Source organism: Arctopsyche grandis, chromosome 11 (assembly GCF_051622035.1).
Source record: "Arctopsyche grandis isolate Sample6627 chromosome 11, ASM5162203v2, whole genome shotgun sequence".
Taxonomy (NCBI): domain Eukaryota; kingdom Metazoa; phylum Arthropoda; class Insecta; order Trichoptera; family Hydropsychidae; genus Arctopsyche; species Arctopsyche grandis.
Genome location: NC_135365.1, coordinates 17,724,311 through 17,747,723, shown reverse-complemented (window position 1 = coordinate 17,747,723; position 23,413 = coordinate 17,724,311). Strand labels below are relative to the sequence as shown.

At 33.0% G+C, this 23,413-nt stretch overlaps 1 protein-coding gene and 1 non-coding gene across 2 annotated transcripts in view; both read right to left on the bottom strand.

Moving 5' to 3' along the window:
• Positions 1-23,413, bottom strand: part of LOC143918727 (phospholipid-transporting ATPase VD) — a 75,854-nt gene that overhangs the window by 24,953 nt on the left and 27,488 nt on the right. The gene's annotated exons all lie outside the window — the stretch shown is intronic.
• On the bottom strand, positions 22,241-22,389 carry LOC143919493 (U12 minor spliceosomal RNA). The gene has a single exon (XR_013261248.1). It is a non-coding gene; the product is annotated as a U12 minor spliceosomal RNA (small nuclear RNA).

The window sequence follows — 23,413 nt, the reverse complement described above, 5'->3', positions numbered from 1 at the left end:
TACAAGAATTAAATATACCCGAAAACACCCCAGGTCGTGAGTTATGCCAAGGATCACGGCAATATATGTATGTAGATGATGAGTGCTAGCGTTTTTTTGAATAACATCTAAAAAAACACACGAGCTGCATACCACTGTGTGTGCACCTCAACTCTGTCGTATCCTCAAGTCTAAAATTATTGCATTCTTAGTGAGGCTTCGTTTATAACGCACACGGACCGTGGCAAAGCAAATATTGAAAAAAATATTGTCAATAATATTGATCGTGTACGGTTTAGTAATATTGATACAGAAATTACATCACTATTATTAATGTCAGTAATATTGACAGGTGCCTAATAATTAAAAAGTATTTATAACAAAGGTGGTTAATATAATGGTGAGGGTCAATAGATCGAAATGGTAATGGGTGGGTCACGTACATAGCTAGACGAACGGACGAAAGAAGTGCTCGAATTGTACCCGAGAGAATGTAAAGGGTGGGATGAAATGGATAAGAGATGCTTAAAATAGAAACGAATGGAACCGTGTTGAGGAGGTCTTCATCCAGCATTGGATGGCGAATGGCTGTGAATGATGAAGATGATGATGACACAGTAATATAATCTTCAAACAAATTCTTATAAATCTAAACATCTATGTATGAGTCGGTTTTCTGATTTTAAGCTACATATGTATGTTATTGTGATATATATCGCAAAATTTCATAAGAATGAAATAATAATAAACTAAAAGCAAGAAAGAGTCAATCAACGGAATACATCTACGCCATATCAACGAATAATCTACAAATACAAGATCGTTAGGGTAGATAAGAAAAGTATGCCTTTCCACAGCCATCAAACGGTGTGAGCAAACATGCATTTAAATAAACCTATTATTATGGGTGTGAATTTCATTTTATTTCCATACATACGGCGAAATTTAATCGTAAAGATACAATTTGACGATTTCTTAATCGGAATCATTTTAACTTTAAAAAATTTCAAATTACACAATTCGCATGATAATGTTTAATTTAATAATAGCACTCACACGCATTGTCAGTGTCAGTAATTAATTTTGTGAAAGGAAGAGTTTTCAACGGTACGTTGATCATCGAAAAGTTTTTTTTTTTTTCGAGACGTTTGACTTTCTCCAAATATTATATTTATGGTAGAGTTGTACATTTTAGAATATGCTAATGTAATCGCTCAATTCTGCGCCAATTTACATTAACTAGAGAAATTAGCGCGTGAATATATGTATGTACGTACACATTCGCTGGCAATTGTGCAGATACAACATGCACACATTTGCATACATACATACATAAAGACGGTGTAAGTGTATACATATGTATGTAGATGTCTTACATTGCAAAATGGAGATTTCCTGTCAGAGGAAAGATCACGAAATTTAAAGGTTAAGTTGTTAATGTCAAATAGTTGTCAATGATTCTTGCTCTCGCATGTATCTAGCTACACAAAGATTATAGTCACATTATAAAATATATCCGTAATTTGAAAGGGTTGCCTTTAATTTTCATAATTTAGCTCAGTGGTCAGCCTGTAATGTTATCAACTAAGTGGTCATGGGTTCATTCCTTCGCCCGATAATCTGGCCTGACTTTGGATATATGTATGTAACTCCAGATCGATTGTTTCCTATCTGATTTTATTAAAAAGGTTCCAATAAATTGGCAAAAACCTTTCCTGTCTCTCGCAAGTTCAACTTAAAAGCGTATAGAATTTGCTGATGTCATAAATATGCTACCCACTCTGTAAAATGTCTTGAAATACTAGTATTATCGAATTTGTCAATAGATGTCTTTATAATAATGTATAAACATAATTGTTGTTTATTTATATTTGGAATACTTACAAAGCTTATGTATATTGTTTGACCATTGGTGTAAAAATAAAATGGGTGTAAGTATACCTGTATAAATAAATAAATAAATAAATAATGAAGCATCCAACCAGTTTTAGATAAAAAATATAAACTGAATTGCTTGGATTTTTATTAGCGTTATTGTTTTCTTCATAAAACTCAATATTGCAAGCTTTTGCACTTCTTCATACACACTTTCACTTCAGAAATAGATTAAACAAAGTGAAATATTGGTGAAATGCGCAACACGACTATTGTTGTGTTTGACCCAAAAGCCACAACCCATTAGCAATAGGCCTTTGTATCAAAGTTTTGTCAAATGATTCTACATATAAAACCAGCAAATTTGAAGGAACATTTGCTAAATGTTCATCCAAAACATAATGACTCAAAAAAAGTCATGGAAATACTTTCAAGAATTGAAGCTAGGCTAGATTTAACAGGGGATTATCAAGAAAAAACAAAAATATTATTGTAGCACTAGTGAAAGCAAAGCAGAAAAACACCACATACATTTGGGGAAACTTTGATCAAACCCCGTGCTCTCAAATTGGTGGAAATTGTGTTGAGAAAAGGATTGAAGAAAAAAAAGGGCGGGGGGGAATTACATTCTAAACAATGGAAAAAGGGAAATGGAGCAAAAAAGGTTGGGAACCCTTGATCTAGCAGGATGACCTTAAACTCATTCTATGTACATATTTACGTATAAATGAATACGATATTTAATTCGTGCAACGTGCATTCTCTTCTGAGAACTTACATATGTATTTATAAATAGCGTAGATTCATTTTATAAAGGCAGTTGTGAAAGCAAGGAAAACTGTTGATAATACTCCAAGATATTCTGCTCGGCAACAAGCATTGATTCCATGGTCTTGATGATTTCAATCCAGGACATGAATTGAAGATCAAGACGTCACCCACACATACACAGTAAAGTTGCACAACCAAAGTAAAAACTCCTTATAATGTAATTACGATTTCCATATAAATTTAACGTGAGATCCCAGTTGGTTTTATCCCAACATAAATTCGATTCAGCATACATAGATTCGCCATCAATTGTCGTAAATTTTTCGTCTCAGCATTGAATTGAATTTTTCGCACGTCGTCGACGAGACGTAATCAAACCCGTCTGAAAGCGACGGATTCTGATTGAATCAATCGAATTATGTAAATATGCAACCAATTGACGAAATACTACCATATTAGCGCTACCACACAACACGGACATTATGAAAAAAAAAATCGAAAATGCAAACAAAAATAAAACAAACATAGATAAGGTCGTCGATGCATACCCAGAAAGAGGTCGATCGGAAAAATTGACATTTAATCAGTGCCAGTTGGATGAACTGATCCAATCTGATCTTCCACGAGGTTGTGATGTTATACGCATGAAAGGCATTTGCATACCTCATGCTACATTATCGTAACTACTTGTTGATTTTTCACTGTGAAAAGTGGTTTAAACGGTAAACAAGTCGGGGATGGAGGGGTGAAAATGAATAATAAGAAAAATGGGGTGAGCGACAATTGAAAGTTCACGTGTCAGAAACGTGTTAAATAAATGACGTTTTAATGAAGCATTTCACGCACTTCTAACCGGCATAAACGTGTCACGGACAAAATTTCACTAATTTAAAAAAAACAAGGTGTTTATTCTACTACATTACAGAAAGACTGGAGGACGCAATAATAATATTTATATGACATAGTGTGAAAAAATAACTGTCATAAGTCGTCAACTACGTAACCTGTGAAGTTAAGTAGGGGCGGCGAATAGGCGCATCTGATAGCCAGCTGTCATCACGTCGATCTGACAGTCGATTCTGATGATTTATTAAATGATTAAATTCTTCTAGCGAATGCTAATGCCGAAGATATTTGCTTACTTTAATTAGAGTTGACCTCCATATGTCGGTAAAGTATCAAAGCGATCGGGAGAGTGGAAGTGGTTCAAAATCAGCTCACAAATATTGTACCACAGACACACAGTTAGTAGTCAGTGAAACTAATAAAAATTTTGTAAATATCATATTAACTACCCGCAAATAAGGAGGGCTGCATTATTATCAACGGGTGGTTTCGGAAAAGGAATTGATATCTGAATAAAAATAAAATTATATGTACATATAATAATAATAAGAAACTACAACAATTATCGTCCTAATCGTAATCGTCACCGAAGTCGGAACCGGAGTTGAACAGAAGTCGTCATCGGAATCTAAATCGATATAATAACTTTTTGTTTTTGAAATATAAAGTTTTTTTGATACGCAAACTTGTTAATATTTCATAAATCTTCATACTTGTCGATGCAGTCACCACATACATACACACATACTCACATTCCTTATGCTTTTATATATATTACTAGTGTTGTACCCGATGACATATTATCGCATGGATGTTGGGATTAAGTTATTAAATAAAAAAAAATTAAAATAAATGTGTCGGTTCGATCCGCACGCGGTCGGATTTTTTCAAATACCTTTTTAAATATATTTTATTTATATTTAATTGTTTAATATGAAAAAAAAATTAAAAATCTACCTACCTACTATCTATATATAAACAATATAGAAATTGAAACATCGATAGAAAAATTAATTAAGTAATTAAATAAATTGTCAGTAGATGGCGGTAAATTCTCTGCCAAGAGGATACATTGGTAAAAAATAGTACATATATAGGAGTTAAATTTGTTATTGTATTCGTATATACGTTTTGGCAGTGGTTTAGCTGTGACGTCCATATGTAGTATGTAGTATGTCGAGTCGAAACGACTATTATAGTATATTATATACTAGTTGTTTTACCCGGCTTCGCTCAGTATTTGTAATATAAACGAATCTAATGGTAAATATTCATTTGTTTTTTTATTAAATTTATTTGAACTTTCGTCATATAAACTTTGTATTGTTAACGAAGTTCCCAACCAAAGATATATACATACTTACGTACACACAAAGTTTCTTTCCAAATTATATATTAGATGATATGATATAATAAATCGCTTATCTTGGAACGTTACGAAATTTTAAACATTATAATGTGCCAATCATTCCAATAATATTTAATCACGGCTTTATACATATGTACATCGGAACAAATGAATATGAGTAATGTATGAACTTCGTACTCTTTTTATTTAAAAATATGTTTTGACTACTGTTACTAGATTTTACAACGTAGATAAATAATATTAGTTACATTATTAATAACATGAACAAATACAGACGGAAACGTAGCGTAACTGAATTTAAACATCATATAATACTTGAAACTATCACGAACATCGAATAAATCTGAAGATCGATCCTTAACCTTTTAAGTTCACGGTCCAATGTTCTTTCGTAATGCTTTAGCCTATCTGTGTATGTATATTACAATATGAATAAAATACTTCCAGGTAAAGCAGCTTAAAACGTCCAATTTATACGACTTGTTTCATTAAACATTAAGCTGTGTACAGACGAGTGTAGTTAGCCTGTAACAGATTTATTTAGATAAATGTATGCACATACATATGTATGTATACGAAAAGAGCTAATTACAGTAGTATGTATGTTTGCGGCTTAAGTACAATCTCACGAATCAATTCGTTAAGAAGGATTATACGATTCAAATGATACCATTCAATATGAAACAAACGATCTATAATGTATAATATTTATATATATAGGTAAATACATTAGTAACATAATGAATTTGTTACACACGAATTTTGACCCAAGCAAGACCGACACAAGTGAATCGGTCAAAGACCTGACTGAATGAATTTTATCTCGTGCGCATCTGGGTGCTTTCGTGATTGCATCAGATTTAGAATAATCTTTACAAATATACGCGTAGAATGAGTACAATATGAAAAGGCCAATATGAAAAATTCCACCTCGTTATCAAATGAGCGAATCGCACACGTCAAGGAATACTTGTATGGCGTCAACATGAAAATCTAATTTGAACAATACTATCCAAAATAGCATTTTGCGTGTCGAATTTAGCAAATGCCGGAAGAATTGAAGGGGTTGAGGTTAGAGAACTATGTATGTATATCGAAAGAATTTCTGAACTCAAATAGAATATGCTAATTTGTTCCCGGACAAATGCTAGGCGCTTCCACCTTTGACATACAAATATGTCGTAGATCGATAGTAAAACGTAAAAAATGTTTTTTTTTAATGTTTTTGTTCTTTGTATTAGGTATAATTGTGTGGTCTCACTTCACCCGAAAGCCGCACAATAAAATGTCAAAAGGGAGTAAATCATGCACAGCAAATAGACATGACAAGGCGACAGTGATTCGATAACAACAAAACCACGAACAAAGAAATTAATAGTATAATATGAAACAATTACAGCTAATGGCGTGTTGTGCGCAAACACTAAAATAAAGGCGATTAACTTAAAATACTCCTCGTAAACTGATTGCCGTCAAGAACGCAGTTCAGGATCATTAACCTGTCGTGATAAATTTTTGGTCATACCAAACACCTGACCTAAATTTTTGAGAAAATATCGTAAAGTGACGCCGCCTAATCACTCCACAAAGAATTTGATAACTAAGTATGGACTAATTGTGACCTGATTCGGTTTCATTATGACGTACATACATACATATAATACTTGTTACTACATATGTATACCGCGGTGACGCATTGGGGTTACCTGTCAAGTCACAGCAGTCATTAATTTGTAATTATTATATATTTTTTTGTTTTTGTTATCACAATAAAATTTATATAAAATAAAATAAAATGTACATACACACATACATATGTCCAGCATTAGTATGTATCAATAAAATTCACTTTTTTGTTCAAAATAAAGATGTGTAGATACCAGTGGCGGCTCGCGAGAATTCCTATTGGATAATCGGATAGTAGTAGCTCGTTGACCATACCGGTGACCTAGGAGGGCTGCAGCCCTGCAGCTAATATGGACAACGAAAATATCATGCATATTTACTACATTGAGAGGCTGCAGCTCAGCAGCCCATATGGACGAGCCGTCACTGGTAGATACCATAGAAAGCCTTCAATACCTTTTAAATTTCAAAATAATGACGGAAACATGACAATATGATAATTTTTTTGAAAATACCATTTCCGTTATAGAAATCGCCGTTGTGAGCGTAGTGCGCTTTGTATGGGAGCTTCTGGCAAAACGGCGACTTTGGATTTTCACAATTGACCCAATCAAACTGCAATAGGTGAATATTATACTTTATTCGAAAATATTTTCAAAGAAACCTAATTTTTCTAAATTTTTGACTAAATAAATCGATTTGTTGGAGGCATTGTTTAAATGGATTAATTTTTTTATCTATTTTTTTTGGTATGACGCAAGTTTTCTACTAGTTTAATCTTGGAAAATCTAAAATTCACATTTTTCAACGCTCCACTAAAAAACCAAAAAAAAACAGACAGATAAAAACAACGCGTAGAAAACCACTACTCTTGAAACACTGATTTGCGTAAAAAATAAAATTTCGTATTTTTTTTTAAATAATAAGCAACCCAAGGAAGATGTAAAGTTAAACTAAAGAGAAATTCCTAGCAAGATGCGATGCACGTAGTGGGTGTTTCGAAAAGCCGAGTATTTTTTACAAGTGGCCTTATACAATTGTTCACGACTGGATATGCGAGGTGAAACTAAATCTACAATTCTTAATATATGTATGATAAGTATTTACTAAGAAAAAAAATCCCTAATATGTACACAATTTCATAATACCTCATCTAATATATAGTTTCGAAAGAGACTTTGTATGTAACTATTGTTGGTTCGTAGAAAAAGCCAGCCAGCAGCATAGCTCGGTCGTTAAGCTTCTGCCTATAACCGAGAGGCGCCGGGTTCAATCCCGTGAGTTGACCTCGATTGAAAATAATTTATTCTGAGTATATCTGTAGTGCTGCTGGTCAGACCTGGATATTTGTGACTCCAGGTCAACGGTTCCTATCAGACTTTGCCAATTCCTCTGATTTTATTGTTGAAACGGTTCCCGATTAAATTGGCTAAAAACCTTCCTACTACTATGTCACCACTATTTGAGTACGATTAATGTACAATAAAAATTCATGTACAAATTCATAGATGTCTCCTTAATTACGAGTTTTAAGTGTCTTGTTATTCATTGGCTTGTGTAATAAAAATGCTACATTGTTTGTAATTGGCCAGGAAGGAGCATTGGGGTTTACCTGTAAGGCCTTTTTGGTATAAAAAAAATTAATATTGAAATAAATTTAAATAAAATAAAACTATTCGAATAAATTTAATAAAATGTTTACTATTAGATTGACTATGTTTGGCTATGTTGGCTATGTTTACTATAGGTATTAGATTGGCTATGTTTTTAAAAATATTACAAATACCGAGCGAAGCCGGGTAAAAACGAAGTTCCTTTTGTGACCTAATTTCGTTACACACAGTATAATAGGATGTCATTACCGTGACCATGTTTTGTACAGCACGTTTGCGAGATTATTCAGCATATAAGAACATATGTACGTTTCGAATCAACGATTGCGATATCAAAGAAGGTCGTACCCTTCGTTCATGCGAAAATGCGAAAACATACGGCGACCAAATGGTCAATGGATTGTCAATTTACATCTCTTTTCGTATATCCGGTCGGTGGAAAGCCACTTCCGGTAAATAAATAAGGTAAGAGAACGGACTGTCAGATACGCACTCGAGGGCGTCTGATATTCACTGAGGCGTTTCTTCCGCAAACAAAACAAGAGTTTGTTTCACAGCAAAGGAATGCCGATAAATTCACCCAAAAACAATAATAAAAGTGTTAAAAACGATTTTAGAATTATCTTTACGAGTGTCGTCCACCATATACTATACATAGAATCAACGAGGAAATGACTTCAATGATTGACACATTGATAAAAACAATACCGTTGCATTAAAAGGTAATAGTATGTTTATGATACCCTACTTAGTGTGACAAAGTAATTTCCTGCATAGAAACCTAATCTAACCAATTACCGAGTGATTAGTTGGTGATATAAATATCAAGCATACATATATACATATACATATGTACTATCACAATGTTAAAAAATACATATACATATAATAGAGTATGTATATTCGCGATGAGCTCAACAAATAAGCGTTTGATATTAAAAACACAATTTTATTATTGCGAAGCATTGAGATAACAATATTGTCGTTTTTCATCTCGTCGTCTACTCGAGCGGAAAATGCGTGAAAAATCAATCGTAGAGCGCGTCGAATGAAGCGCCGGTGAATGAGTGAAATGTGAAAATTATAAACTTGACATTTCATGACGCAAATGAACAACGAATGTACTCGGCATAAATACGAAACAGCCCACGACGAAAAATATTAATGAAAAACAAATACGTAGATATGTATCGTATGGTCGCAGAAGATCCCACACTTTATAAAAACAATGAGTCATTTCATAATATTTAGCGAGATAAAACAAAGGAAGGAAGAAGAAGCACCGATGATAAATAAATATATTGCGAATAAAGATCCGTAATAATGAAAACACTGACATTTTTCAAGGAAAAAAAATCGATACAACTAGCGTAAGCGATGGTAGAGCGAAAAATATGCAAAACGTGAAGTCATCAGCGATAAGATAATATCATTGAAATAATTTTACTTTATCGTTCAAACGTTATGCTTTTATTTTCTAAAATAAACACAAAGGCATTTCGCGTTTCGTTTAAAATAATAATAATATTATTTTATTAAATTAATATACTAGGAATTGTGAGAGTTTCTGAATGCTCGAATTCCAAGTAAAATTTATTAATTTAATCCCTTACAAGTGCGTGTACGTACATATATATTATAATATTGAATTGCCTTGTTGAATTCGTAAAGGTTGAGATAAAATCATATGAAGCCGTGTAAAATTTGAAATACAAACAAGCATATGTACATTCGATACGGCTAAATGGAAAATTGTTTTTTTGGAATACAAATTTCTGACGATCATCTGATTACATTGAGCCAAAAAAATCACGTTTTTTACTTATCGGAGCGGAGATAAATCAATCTTTACTAAGCTTGACCCACTAAATTCGAATGTGACAATGATTTTCGTTGGTTTTCTCTCGTTTGTGCGATGAGCGTTTAAAAAATGTGCAATTTTCTCAGATTTTCAGTCTCTTACTCCAAATCTAGTATTGCTGAGCCAAAAGTGAGTATTGTAATCAGTAGTTAGTTGTTTTTTTCTATTGATTGTCATTTTTTATTGTTTTAAAATACATATAATTTAATATATAAATCTATCAAAATATACTTTGTCAAAAATATACTTTTTTCTTGTACAAAGCTACATATTATGTATCTATTGGGCAAGTTTTATATTTCACTATGTTTACAAGGTTCGGTTTCAATCTCAATATTTTTTTGTCTGAACGTACTAATTCGAGTGGTAAATTAATCAAGTAAAACAATGTATTGAAATATAAAACTGCCTCAATGAATATGTACACAATAGCTCGAGAAAAAAATGTGTAACAAAATAAGTATATTATTGACTTTTAAAATTGGCTAGATAATTATTTTTACGTATTTTAAAGAAATAAAAAATCACAATCAATAGGAAAAACATCTGACTATTGATTTCAATACTCACTTTAGGCACAGCAATACTAGATTTTGAGTATACGACTGCAAAAGCCAAAAATCTGTAAAAATGACACATTTTAAACACTCATATCTCATAAACGAGGGGAAACCAGCAAAAATCATTCAAATTTAGTGGGTCAAACTTAGTAAATATTGTTAAGTCTCCACTCCGGTAATTTTTTTTTGTTGCTTAGTGTTATTAACCACACTATTGTCAATCTGACAGTTCTAGGCTCAGACGCGACTGTCGTCATGACAGCATCGCAAAGCTTTTCTGGCTGGGACTGTAGATAAATAAACATACATACCAGTTTTGGGAAGTGATTTTTTTTTTCAAAATATTGTAAAGTGGGAACATGAGAGTATCCACAGTTTAAGTGCATTCGAGGGTGAACAATAGACACCTCGGATTGGACTAACGGGACTCAATAAGTGCCCGAACAAAGTATACACTGGAGTTCTCACAGACCTGGGCGAGTGCGTTCGTAAACAATACACTCGCCAGGGTAGACCTTTTAGTGCCTAGACAATATACACATTAATGGATCGGGGAAGCTATGCGGTGCAATTTTTTCCTTTATAAGGAAGTACACACGTAGATCGGATTATTCTGGAGTGAGCGTTGGATCCGTGTGGACCTCCCGAATCTTTGAATAAATACTGTGAAGCGACTTTGACCCTTCGTTTGGATCCTGAACACACCCCTACGAAAATATATATTATTTCACATCTAATTTAATTATTATGCCTGTTTGAAAACAGCATAGGCTCATTTGAAAATTATTCATGTGTATAGGACATTTTAGAAAACCTTCGCAAATTGAATTTTCGCCCACGTGTTTTGTTAGCAGAAAGCCATACCTATCTACATATAATGCCGTGACATGGGGCAGAGGTCAGTTATAAATGGAAAAGCCGGTAACATGAGACATATACGACAGCATCTGCTCATTAATTTAATTTATATCCGCTTTTCCCCCGTGGAAACTCGAAGAGAACAACGCAATAATTTACGTACGACAATAACAGACAATACGCGAACAAAACGTGTCCATGTACGTTTGTACATCGATAATAAATATTAAACTTTTACACCAAGCTTCGATGCGCATTCATAGGCAACTATTGCACAATGCGAAAAAATGGGCGTAGTTTAAAGTTTATAATGTTATCGCAGTTTTGGTGAATTGAGAAATTTGCTACAGACTAATGTACACCGACACGAACGTGCAGGTTTATCGCAAAATATGGCAAAATCGAGCACGATATGACTAACGGTCCGCTCGTATCCTGTAGTACAGTGAATGAAACTTGTCGCATACAAGTGCATATATGTATATATGTACTTTGTATTTATTTTAAAATGTCATATTGTACTTTCTAAATTCATACGTACATATGTACCACATTAATATTGTACAAAAAATACATGTTTTGTATATCAGCTTCAGCTTCAGTTGTGAAACAGCAGTCGAAGCAGATTCTTGTCAATTCAATTCAATAGCAAAATTCTTCATTTTTACAAGCTTTATATTATTATCTCAAAATATACATACATACTTCATAATTATAATTATATTTATAAGTATGTATCATCTCCGATACATTTATATTAATGTTTGTGCTCAGCAAAATTCATCCACCTAACTAAATACATTTCATACATCATCTCATGTATGACCTTTTACACTCTCTTGGACATCATTCGAGCACTTATCTTGTCCACATTTCATATTAGCTACACGAACCAACCAATGATAATTCAATCTTTTCATAATAGGGCAGCCCAACCAGTTGATCGCGGCTTGGTTTTAAGTCGATCTTCTTAAAATGTACTTATTTTGACTTGTGAAACCTGAAACTAACTGAAATACAATCTAAGTATTTGTTGTGCTCGTATACCAGGTAAATGTAAATACATATCATATCCTGACGAATGCGGCACAATTCTACGTATTTGGCTGAATCCACGTTTGATGATATTTATTTTACACATGTATATAACCAGGAAGGACTAACAGGTAAACCCAATGCATTTTCCTGGCCAATTTTAAACATCGATAAACAATTACATATGAATATTATATTTATACAGTATCATAGAGCACTAGATGCTCTATGATACTAGATCTAGTATCATAGAGCATCTAGAAAATGGTCAAGGGAAAGGCATTAAAATTGAAAATATAATACATAAAAAATTTCTTGTTAAAAGCACTGGGCAATAAATTTTAAGGACTTATGTTTTGTATAGTTTAAGTGAAAATGACGATTTGAAATAATTCGAGATGCGAGAGAAAGGATGAGTTGCCAATTTTGGTGGAACCGTATCAACAATGAAATCAGATAAATTGGAAAGCTCTGTTTGGAAATGATCGATCTGGAGTTACATATCCAAGGTCTGGGCGGCAACACTCGGGCCAGGGAATGAACTAGTGACAACTTAGTTGAAAGCATTATACGGTAACAATGTATATTATGCTGTACACTAACATTAGAGTAATATAATACTATAATTACTATTAAAAAAATAAATTGTAAAATAGAAAGTGATCAGTAGATCAGTAGCTATTAAAATATGTAGATATAATATAAGATATATTGTGAAAATAATTTAGTAATAATAAAAAGCATTTAAAAATAAAAAACATTTATAGTTATATAAAAGATTACTTTTCCCCACCGAAAGAAATACACAATTCACAAAAAGGTTGGTCTGCATAATGTTAGTTCCTATTATTATTCCTATCTCTCCCTGATATATGTATATATGTATGTATATACCGATTATACGAGGTTTCATATTGAAAACTAAAAAAAAAACACATTAAAAGAAAAATAAATTCCATGAGAAATACAAAATATTATAAGGGATTGCGAATGCAAGTCTCAACAATACGCGAAGTCAGATAAAATTGTCAAACAATGACAATAGACGGACACAGTGAGTTAAAACATAAAACGACAAGAAAAACGAACAATTTATCTATAAAACTTCTATGAAGCTTTAAATCATTCGGTCACGACTTTATTTCTCTAACAACCGAGTAATCGCTGTAGTTATTTGTGTACGTACACATAGTATCTGTAACACGATATTTGATTAAAAAGTGCATTGTCAGCATGAAAAATGGCCACTTTGCGAGTACACATTCGTAAATGTATGTATGTATAATCTATAGTTCTATATAATTATAACGAGTAGATCGAATGGTTTCGTTTCGTAGGGCTGTCCTGGTTTAGGTGTAAAAAAGCGATAAAACTCACGCACCCGAGTGTGCCTAATGACACCGGTGACCTATATTACTGTGGAAAATTGCGGGAAAACTGCGGAAAAATTGCACGTGCCCGACACGTGCGTGTGTGCCGTCGCCGAAACGTAATAATGTATGCAAATCGGCTAGAAAGGGAATTAAGTCAACACAGACACATCACACATAGAGAAATTGTTAGAGTAATCTGGTCGAGTCAGAGGTTACATTATTAGCATGTGACGTATTATCAGCTGATAAGCAAAAAAAATACGTGCAAAAACATAATATAGTATTGGCCTAGCGTGCGTCACGATTAATTACCAAAAATTGCATTTAAAAATTCGAAGGTAAATTATCATGAGAAAAAATACAAAGTACAATACTTGCATTTACTATTTGCACTTTAGAATTAATAATTAGACATTAATTATCAAACATGTATGAATAATATAATAAAACCACATATTAGATTATTTGAAAAATATGTTTAATTACTTATACATACATATGTATGTAATGTAGGATTTGGTTTTAAATGTGTAGAGTGTGTTTGACGAGCGTGTATAGTGCAAAGGGTGATTATTCCGCAGAAAGCGATCTCGCAAACGTAACTAAAATCTCGATCACGGAACATCTGGCACCCGAAAATTCCATCCATCGATAGTGACCCACGTAAACTATCAAACTAACGAGAACTCAAGTGCCAGACATTCCGAATTCGTGGCAACGATTTTAGGTGCGAAATAGCCCGTTTATCGGTGCAGAGTGTGTATGGGCTGTGTTCAGGAATTAGCTGTGTATTAGGCACCTGCCTTTTGGCAAGTCTGACTTAAAGATGTATAATAAACGCTGTTTGGTCTAATCCGCATTGAGAATCTTTATTTATAATAAATATATGTATTATAAATCAAAAGCGAATTATAAGATAACGAAATGAAATTTGTATGCACATCTTAATTATGTTTATTTGCAATGCAATATTAATGCGATAAAATATGGTCGAATACTAAGAATATTATATAGAAATTTTTGTCGGATTACTGACATGATTTATTTAAAATATATATATTCAAACTTAATTATCTTTTCTTTATTTGTAATTATTTTTAATCTTATTTTTTGTTTTTGCTTTTTGTTCTATAAATTTATTTTTTGTTTTTATCCCTCTCTTTTTTATTTATTTTTATTATCTAGGCCATTGTGGCGCATTAGGTTCTTCCTGTAATCCCACAATGGTCCAAAACTTTTAAATAAATAAATTATAAACATATATCTTATTCAATTACGTACTTATCCAGATCAATGGCCAACACACATATTTTGACTTTGACTGTATTCATTTATTTATTGTTATCACATTTTTTACTTTATTTATATACATATGTACGTACATATGGACGTAGTAACATTGGATAGAGATGGATTTTTCTGATTATGCGAAAATTCAACTGATCTTTTCGACCAATGGGAATCGAGATATAAAGTTTGCCTATTGCAAGGACCACTGAAATGAAATATAAACAAATAGATACAAATTTATATTGTATAAATCCATTTAGGATTATAGAATATTTCCAACGTGACACGTGCAGATCAAAACAAACGATCGATACAATTCAATTTTAGAATTGATAAACAAGTGTCTAATTCCAAAAGTGTCATAAGCTGCTTAGAATACACACGCAAAATGGGCACGTACATAAGAAAACGTGCTAATAAAATAAGCCACACGTGAGACGACAAATTCAACAATGCATCGAACGAGATAATCGATCAGATAATCAAAAAATATAAACACTTTTTTATTCAAGAATGATACATATGTAGATGCATTGCACAATCTATCGACATGTGTACATGCATTATGCAGATAGCGGCGAGTTACTAATAAGATTTTGATAACATTATCGACCCTCATATAACTACTGAACACTGAATCACCACACGAGCAGTGTTAAATCTCGGAAAAATCTCAATGTAACAATTTGTGGCTAATGGACGAGAACACGAAGACTTATGTGCGACTACAATGCCAAGTTCATTCAGTGTATTAAGACAATTAGTACCGATTGTACATATTTATGTGTACATGTATGGCTTCTTCTTCGACTAAACATCTCTAATGTCTTTCGTCTGCAAGTCTCACGTTCAAGTTCAATTCAAACGAGTGCGTAAATTTCGCATATTTGCATTAAAGATTATGACATACGTGCCATCGCACAATACGAGTCACTGTGCATAGGACCAGGTATGTGTAGACTGTAGGTGTAGAGTGTCTGAAGGACACGATACAAGGTGTATTTGAACATATAAAATATGTATAATATTAAAGTGGTTGATACTATTTTGAAGAAGGCGTTATCTATACTACAGATGTTTCAAAACTGTTATCTATTCAAACTGTACATATATGCTATGATTATGAAACATCTGAAATTGATCTGATTGGGATCTGCTGCCACTTTAGGACACTTCAAAGTAGAGATGGAAACAAGATTAAAGACAAAGTAAAACTTGTGGCGAGAATTTCTCGAAAATATTACATCAAATTGACATGTTTACATTGCCAAAATTACCCAATGATCTGAAAATCGCATTAAAAAATGTAAATCGGATTTTTTTTATTATAATTAACGATTTTTTTTATTATTATTTAAAAAACATTTATATACCCCTAATTTAGTAAAAGTACTTCCTTATTTTTTAAGAGACTGATTTTCCTTTTGATAAGTATTGTCAAAAGTTGTTTTACTGTCAAAAATTTTTCATAGATCAAATTTTTTTTGGCGAATTATGAAAAAGAAGTATGGAACTACATAGCATAACGAGGAGAGATAGAAAATTTAATGCGTGGGTGAGAAGTGCGATAAGGGTAGTAGAGCGAGTGAAGAGATTGAAATGACACATAGCTAGAAGAATGAACGAAAGGTGGATAGAGGAAGTGCTGGAATGGTAACCGAAAGAATGTAAAAGGGTGAAAGAAAGGCCAAAAGGAAGATGGGTGAACGGAATTAGAAAAAAGGTGTAGGGTGAGATGGATGAGTTGGCAAAACAGAGACGAATGGAAAAACACACTGAAGGGAACGGCACGGCACGTCTTCGTGGCTTCCAGCCAAAGAAGGGCGTATCCAGTTCATTGTTAATTCCTATGCTTATTATTTCGGCAAGTTTCTCCTAAATTTCATCAAATATGGGTGTCACCGTTATCGATCACTGTCAATACAAAAATTGAATATCACCGAAAGTACTTCGGGGGGTGATTTGTAACGCAGGAAAGGTTTTTTACATATGCAAAATTATGCCTCTTAGTGTATTTTCGCCCCTAGAGAGGCCTTCATCCAGCAATGGATGGTGAACGGCTGTAAATGATGAATGATAATTTTTAAATTTTTTTTTGTTTGACAAACGTTTCATAGACACAAAGTTTAGATATCATAGGATCTCTATCTACGAACGAATATGGTAAAAATAGGAGAATAAGAGAAAAGTTCGCTGGTTACATTAGATCTCGTTATAGCGAAGGACCAAATTGATTATTTAGTTACACTGAAAATTCGTCTTTATAAAATGAAAGTGAAAAAAAACTAGAAACTTATTTTGTTTGACAGTAAAAATTCGGTAGATTGGATATTTCATAGTAGATTTGATGAAACAAATATTTAAAAACAGCCAAGCTTATTTATACCTATTCAACGAATGAATTTAGTGACACATTTAAACAGGCTCTGCATCATTCTGTACATATGAAAAATGATCTATACGACATGCGCGAAACTCCATTGAACATTCGACACGTAGTTCGAGTCGTGAAAGTATGATATATCAGAAACACGAACAAATTCGCACGCAGAGCAATGCAAAATGTGATCGATAATATCTTCCTGCCGCTTGTTTATTACTATACAAAGCAATGCTAAGTATCCACTGCGACATTGCAAACAAACACTACCCACACATAGTATGTATGTATTATTCAATACGTTCGCTTCACAAAAAAATCGTAAAACTGCATCAAAACTGCAGCACGTACGTCTACATTTACGACACACAAAATATCGAAGTGTGTTTGAAGCGCAAGTTTCAAAAAATCATCGCATTACCATATATATGTATGTATGTATTAATTTCACTTGGCAAATTTAGGTCAACGCTTTTCAGACGCGAAAAATAAAGATCTGCCGAATAATTAATTGCATAATTTCCGAGTGAAAATCGATCCGACAAACCGTTTCAGATGTTTTCGACCGAGAGTGGCGAATTTTGTTTTTATTTTCTCGATGTTAATTGTCCGGCTCGAAAGTCAAACTGGGCCATCGCATCGGTGTTGGCGCGAAGACGTGCAAATTTATATGCTTATGACTTTGAAAGTGAGTAAATAACAAACGCGGGAGAAATGTCGGTCAGCTTGTATGCGTAAGTATCTTAAATATATACATACATATGTATATGTATGTATTACAAAAGCGGTCCGGTTAATTTTGCTACCAATTGGTATCATTGGTTCCGGTTTGTGAAGTGCTCGATAGCCGAAGGCAAATTGACGCTTTATTAGAGTCGATATATGACGTCTTTGTACCACGTCAAGTACATACATATAAGGTTAATTGTAAAAGTGATAAAAATAAAATAAACCACGACGACAGCCCGCAGTATGGCTCGGTGGTTGCGTTTATGTTTAGCACCGAGAGGTTACCGGGTTCGATCCCGTGCCAATCGTTAATGCTGCTGGTCAGACTCAGATATTTGTGACTCCGAGTCGATCGTTTCCTATCATAGATTGCCTATTTATCTGATTTCATTGTTGAATGGTTCCTCCATCAAATTGGCAAAAACTATCCTACCCGCCATGTCACAAATATCTGAATTTTATTTATCTACAATATGTAAAAATTTATGTTCAAATCAAAATCCATAGATGTCTCTATGGATTAATTAATCAATTAATTGATTGTAAATTTCGTGTTCTTCCTCGCGCATTACAGCGATTAATGTAATAAAAAACGCTGCAATTTTGTAATTAATTGTCTAGGAAGGCGCATTGTGGTTAGTTTGTTAGGCCTTCCTGGTATACATACATACATATCTTTGTAAAAATAAAATAAAATGTAGCAAGGCCAATGCCAAAATCGCCGAGACGTATCAAATGTTTTAGCTAGTAAGTGTACATATAAGTGTACAATATATAAAACGTATGTCAATGTGAACTATACATATTTCATGGGTCTACCTCACGGGCCAGAATGTGAAACGCCCGAAAACGCAAATATCGGAAGGCAAAGATCGAAAATCGAAAGATCTTAAGTCGAAAGATAAAAAAGGGTGCATGGTAAACGGTACATATTCACATACATACTCACTTAATTTGCGCGGGCAGAATACAACAGGAACAAGAGGAACAGGCTTTTCCTCCCGTATTCTGCGCGCGCATATTAATAAAATATATATTTATATACTTACTGCTAAATTAAATTAAATGGAGGTATTGTATATTAGAAAAAACATACAAATTGTATGTATGATAATTTTGAAATTATATTCAGTAGAGATGACAATAATATGGTATGTGGAAAATTTGGTGAGGAACCGTTTCAACAATTAAATTGGATAAATAACCGTTTCCTCTGATGGGAAAAGTTTAAGATCAAGTTTAACCAGTAGCACCGCATATACACAGCGTATGATTATTTTACTATAAGTTATTTATTAGATTCACTCTGTTAGTTCAGTCATATTCCTGCCCGTTAACAAGTTGTGATTTGATTTTGAACCACCTCTACTCTTCAGGTCGCTTTGATATCTTACCGACTTACGGGAGTTATCCAACAGAGAAGTAAGCTACAGGGAGTTTAATCATTAACGAGCTCATTAAAAATTATATGTGGAACGCTGTATGGTCAGCATAACTAGGAGATAGGAAACGGAATACGTGGTTGTGAATTATGACAAGGGTCGTGGATAGGGTTTCTGGCCCGGGTCGACCCGGGACAGACATTCCCGGGAATTCACGGAATTTTTGTTATCCCGTGTCTTCTTATCTCGAATCCCGGGAATTGGATTTAAAAAAATCTTGATAATATACAACATTTTCATGACTGCACGAAGGGAAATAATAAATCAAATAAAAATCGTAAAATATTCTCAAAGGTTTGTTGTTTAGTAGTAAGTACAGCGCATTCCCCGAACGTGGAGGTTTTATAAGCATAATAATGGTTCTGTGCGTTTGGCCAAAATCGTTTCTTGTAATTCTATTTTTGGAAAATCTCAATACCGAAGGACTTGACCTTACCGATTAATTATTCTGCGAATTTGAAACTTAAAATCGAAGAAATAAGAGCCTAAAACTGTTTTTTTAACACAAATTTTAAATAATTCTAATTTGATACCGATCAAAACATTCTTTAAATGTTGTAATAAAAGTGAATGTACATATATCCTACGGTGAAACTATTATGAAGCGAGTATATCCTTCTTGTATTGACGATTCCACAAGAGAAGAAACTCTTTTAGATTCGGATGAAGATGAAACAATTATGTTTTTGACGATGGATGAAGAATTAAATAAGGAGTTATCAAAGACAAATATACAAAATAGCCTCGACTTTAAAAAATAAATTAAAATATACATGATGACAGGAGAAAAAACCGATAATTTATAAAAATTGTTTTCATCCCTTTTAACAATAAAACCAATGTCGACCGAAACTGAAAGAGTTTTTGCCATTGCTGGAAATTTTTGTACCAAATCTGGAAATACACTTTTTGGATTCTCATTTAAATATTTTAGTATACTTAAGAAGCTACTTTAAATTAGTTTACTTTTATAATTACATTTTTTCCAGTTAATAGATATATTATGGATTGTTTACTTTTTTTTATATTTTTTAAATAAATACATATTTTTTTTATTTATAAAAAATATATTAAATTGAAAAAAAAACAAATTTTTTTCATCCCGGACTCCGTTCCGTGTTTCGGGAATTGAAAAAGTCCGGGAATACAGAAACCCTACCAGTGGATATATGTAGTTCAGAAAGAGAAGAAATTGAAATAGCAATGGGTAGGTCACGCAGCTAGAATGGACGAAATAAGAAGTGCTAGAATGGTACCTGAGAGAATGTATGTACATATGTACATAAAAACTTGAAAGGAAGGCCGCAGGGAAGATGGGTAGATGAATTTAGAAAAAGGTGTGGGGTAAGATTGATGAGAGTTGCGCAAAATACATAGATACGAATGAAAGCGGGTTGGAGAGGCCTTCACACAACAGTGGATGGTGAATGGCTGTTAATGATTATTATGATGTATGTATTTACATATGTACTTCCTTCTTGATTGATCTAACATTAACCATACTCATTGAGAGGTGGTAAATAAGCTGGTAAGGATATGTCCTCATAATGCCCAAAGAAAGGTTGAAGAGATCACAAAACTTGATGCTTTGTATATGTATAATACATATGTAGATAATGTAACTATTTGCGAGAGAAGGTAGAATGACAAAAGTAGCACAGGATATGTCAATATTGAGAAACTTGGTCAATTTTTTTATTAGTCCTTTCTCTCTTTTGTGGTTTACTCTTTGTATTAATTTCATCACAGATAACGGAAAACATTTCGAGCAGACAAATTTGAGAATAGAATTTATGAGGAATAACATATTAATCATAATTTACACATGTACGTTACTGTAAAAGCTCGAAAACTGATAAATCCATGGTGGTGAAGTGCATATATACATATGTATACAGGTACATACATACATACAAGCTTCCATTTTGGGATCTCACTTAATAAAGATGAACTAAAAGTGTTGTACTTAAGAATTAATTTAAATTAAAAATAAAGCGAATTATTAATAAAACAATAAAATCAGTATCAATAAAACTAAAGATTTACGGCTTTTTTACTGTAGCAGTAAAATACATATTTGAAATATTTTACTGATTTTTGTTGTTTATGAAACAACGTTACCCCCCATAATAATTTAGGTCGCAACTTCAATCCAATACGTAATAAAACGAAACTGTATAAAATACCACACAATTAATCACAGGCTATTTTTTCCAAGAACGACAGATTTTAATTATGTATGTATCTTTAGGTATAATGTCAATGTTAACCTATCGGACGAGTTAATTGCATGCGATACGAACACACGTCAGTTTAATTATAGTTGTCAACGTGTCACGACGGTCATTTCACACGAAAGTGTCGAAAACACTAGTCAACGATATTATTAAATGAACATGATTAAATGAATGAACACGAATTACATACATAAATATTTTCCCTAACGTCAATAAACACACGTGTGTTAGTATATAATAACTCTATAACCTAAACACTATCAAGAGTTATGTCATCCAAAAGAAGACTTGATTGACCTCAGACTATGCAGCCCTGGAGCATAGTAAGACCAACTCAAAACACCTGAACCTACTTAATATCATTTTCGCATACCGAACTGTTTATTATCTTATAACGAGGCAGATCGCTTCACCCGAACCGCTTGCAAAAGTAGGCGAGCGGCTCGAGGGGACGACCTATACCTCTCCAAAAATATATTCGCTAATTAAGCATAGCCAAGCGTTACCAAGGCCCAATATTTTCCTTACTCATTAGTTTAAGGCACGAATTCCGAATGTCAGTACAATGTTGATAAGCCAAAGATTTTCACTACCTATTGGATTGCGCAAAACACCCTAGTGACATCTGTTGAGAATATGCCGAAGCTACGAATAAACTCAAAAACGTATCGTTATTTTTATTATTATTTAACTGTGTTTATGTTGATACATAAAACAAAAGAATTTTACGTAAATGTGATAAAAAAAACTTTCAATTGTTTTTGCTCATATTATAAAAACATAAATTTTGGGATGAAAATTCACCGACTATGTACATGTAAAAAAAAAATCATATTTATGATAATTTTATGTTATGCAAGAATTATACATACTCCTGGCATTACGAATGAGATCTGTCTTTGAAAAGTTGTCTGTAAATCAAAATTCCGTATATTGAACTATTCTGTTTGAGAGCTCCATTTTCATTTATTCAAATAAATAATTTGCCTTATTTTAAATAAATGTATTGCTTATCAACATAAACAAAACCGTTTTTATTTTCATTTCCTTGATCGAATTACTTCCGAATAACATGTTCAAGGACCCTTTCATTTTTTGTCTCGGTATGTAGATTTTTTCTGTAAATTGAGATATGAGTACAAAGAAAATATGAACCGTTAGAATTGAAAGTGGCATAAGTCCACTTTTCTTCATTTCGGAAAAAAATATATTTTTCGTTTAACAATATTTAAAAACTAGTGTTGTACCCGAAGAAATATCATCGCATGGGTGTTGGCACATAAAGTTATTAAATAAAAAAAAAGTAATGTGTCGGTCCTGTGTTCGATCCGCACGCGGTCGAAGTTTTTTCAAATACCTTTTAAATATGCTTAATTTAATATTTATATTTAATTGTTTAATATGAAAAAAAATTGGTAAAAACTACCCACCTAAATATGTATAATAAATAATATAAAAAGTGGTAAGCGACTTAGCGTCGTATATTTGCTTAGAGGAAACATTGGTAGCAAACAGTATATATAGAAGTTTTTTCTTTTGTTATTATATTCGTATACGTTTTGGAAGTGG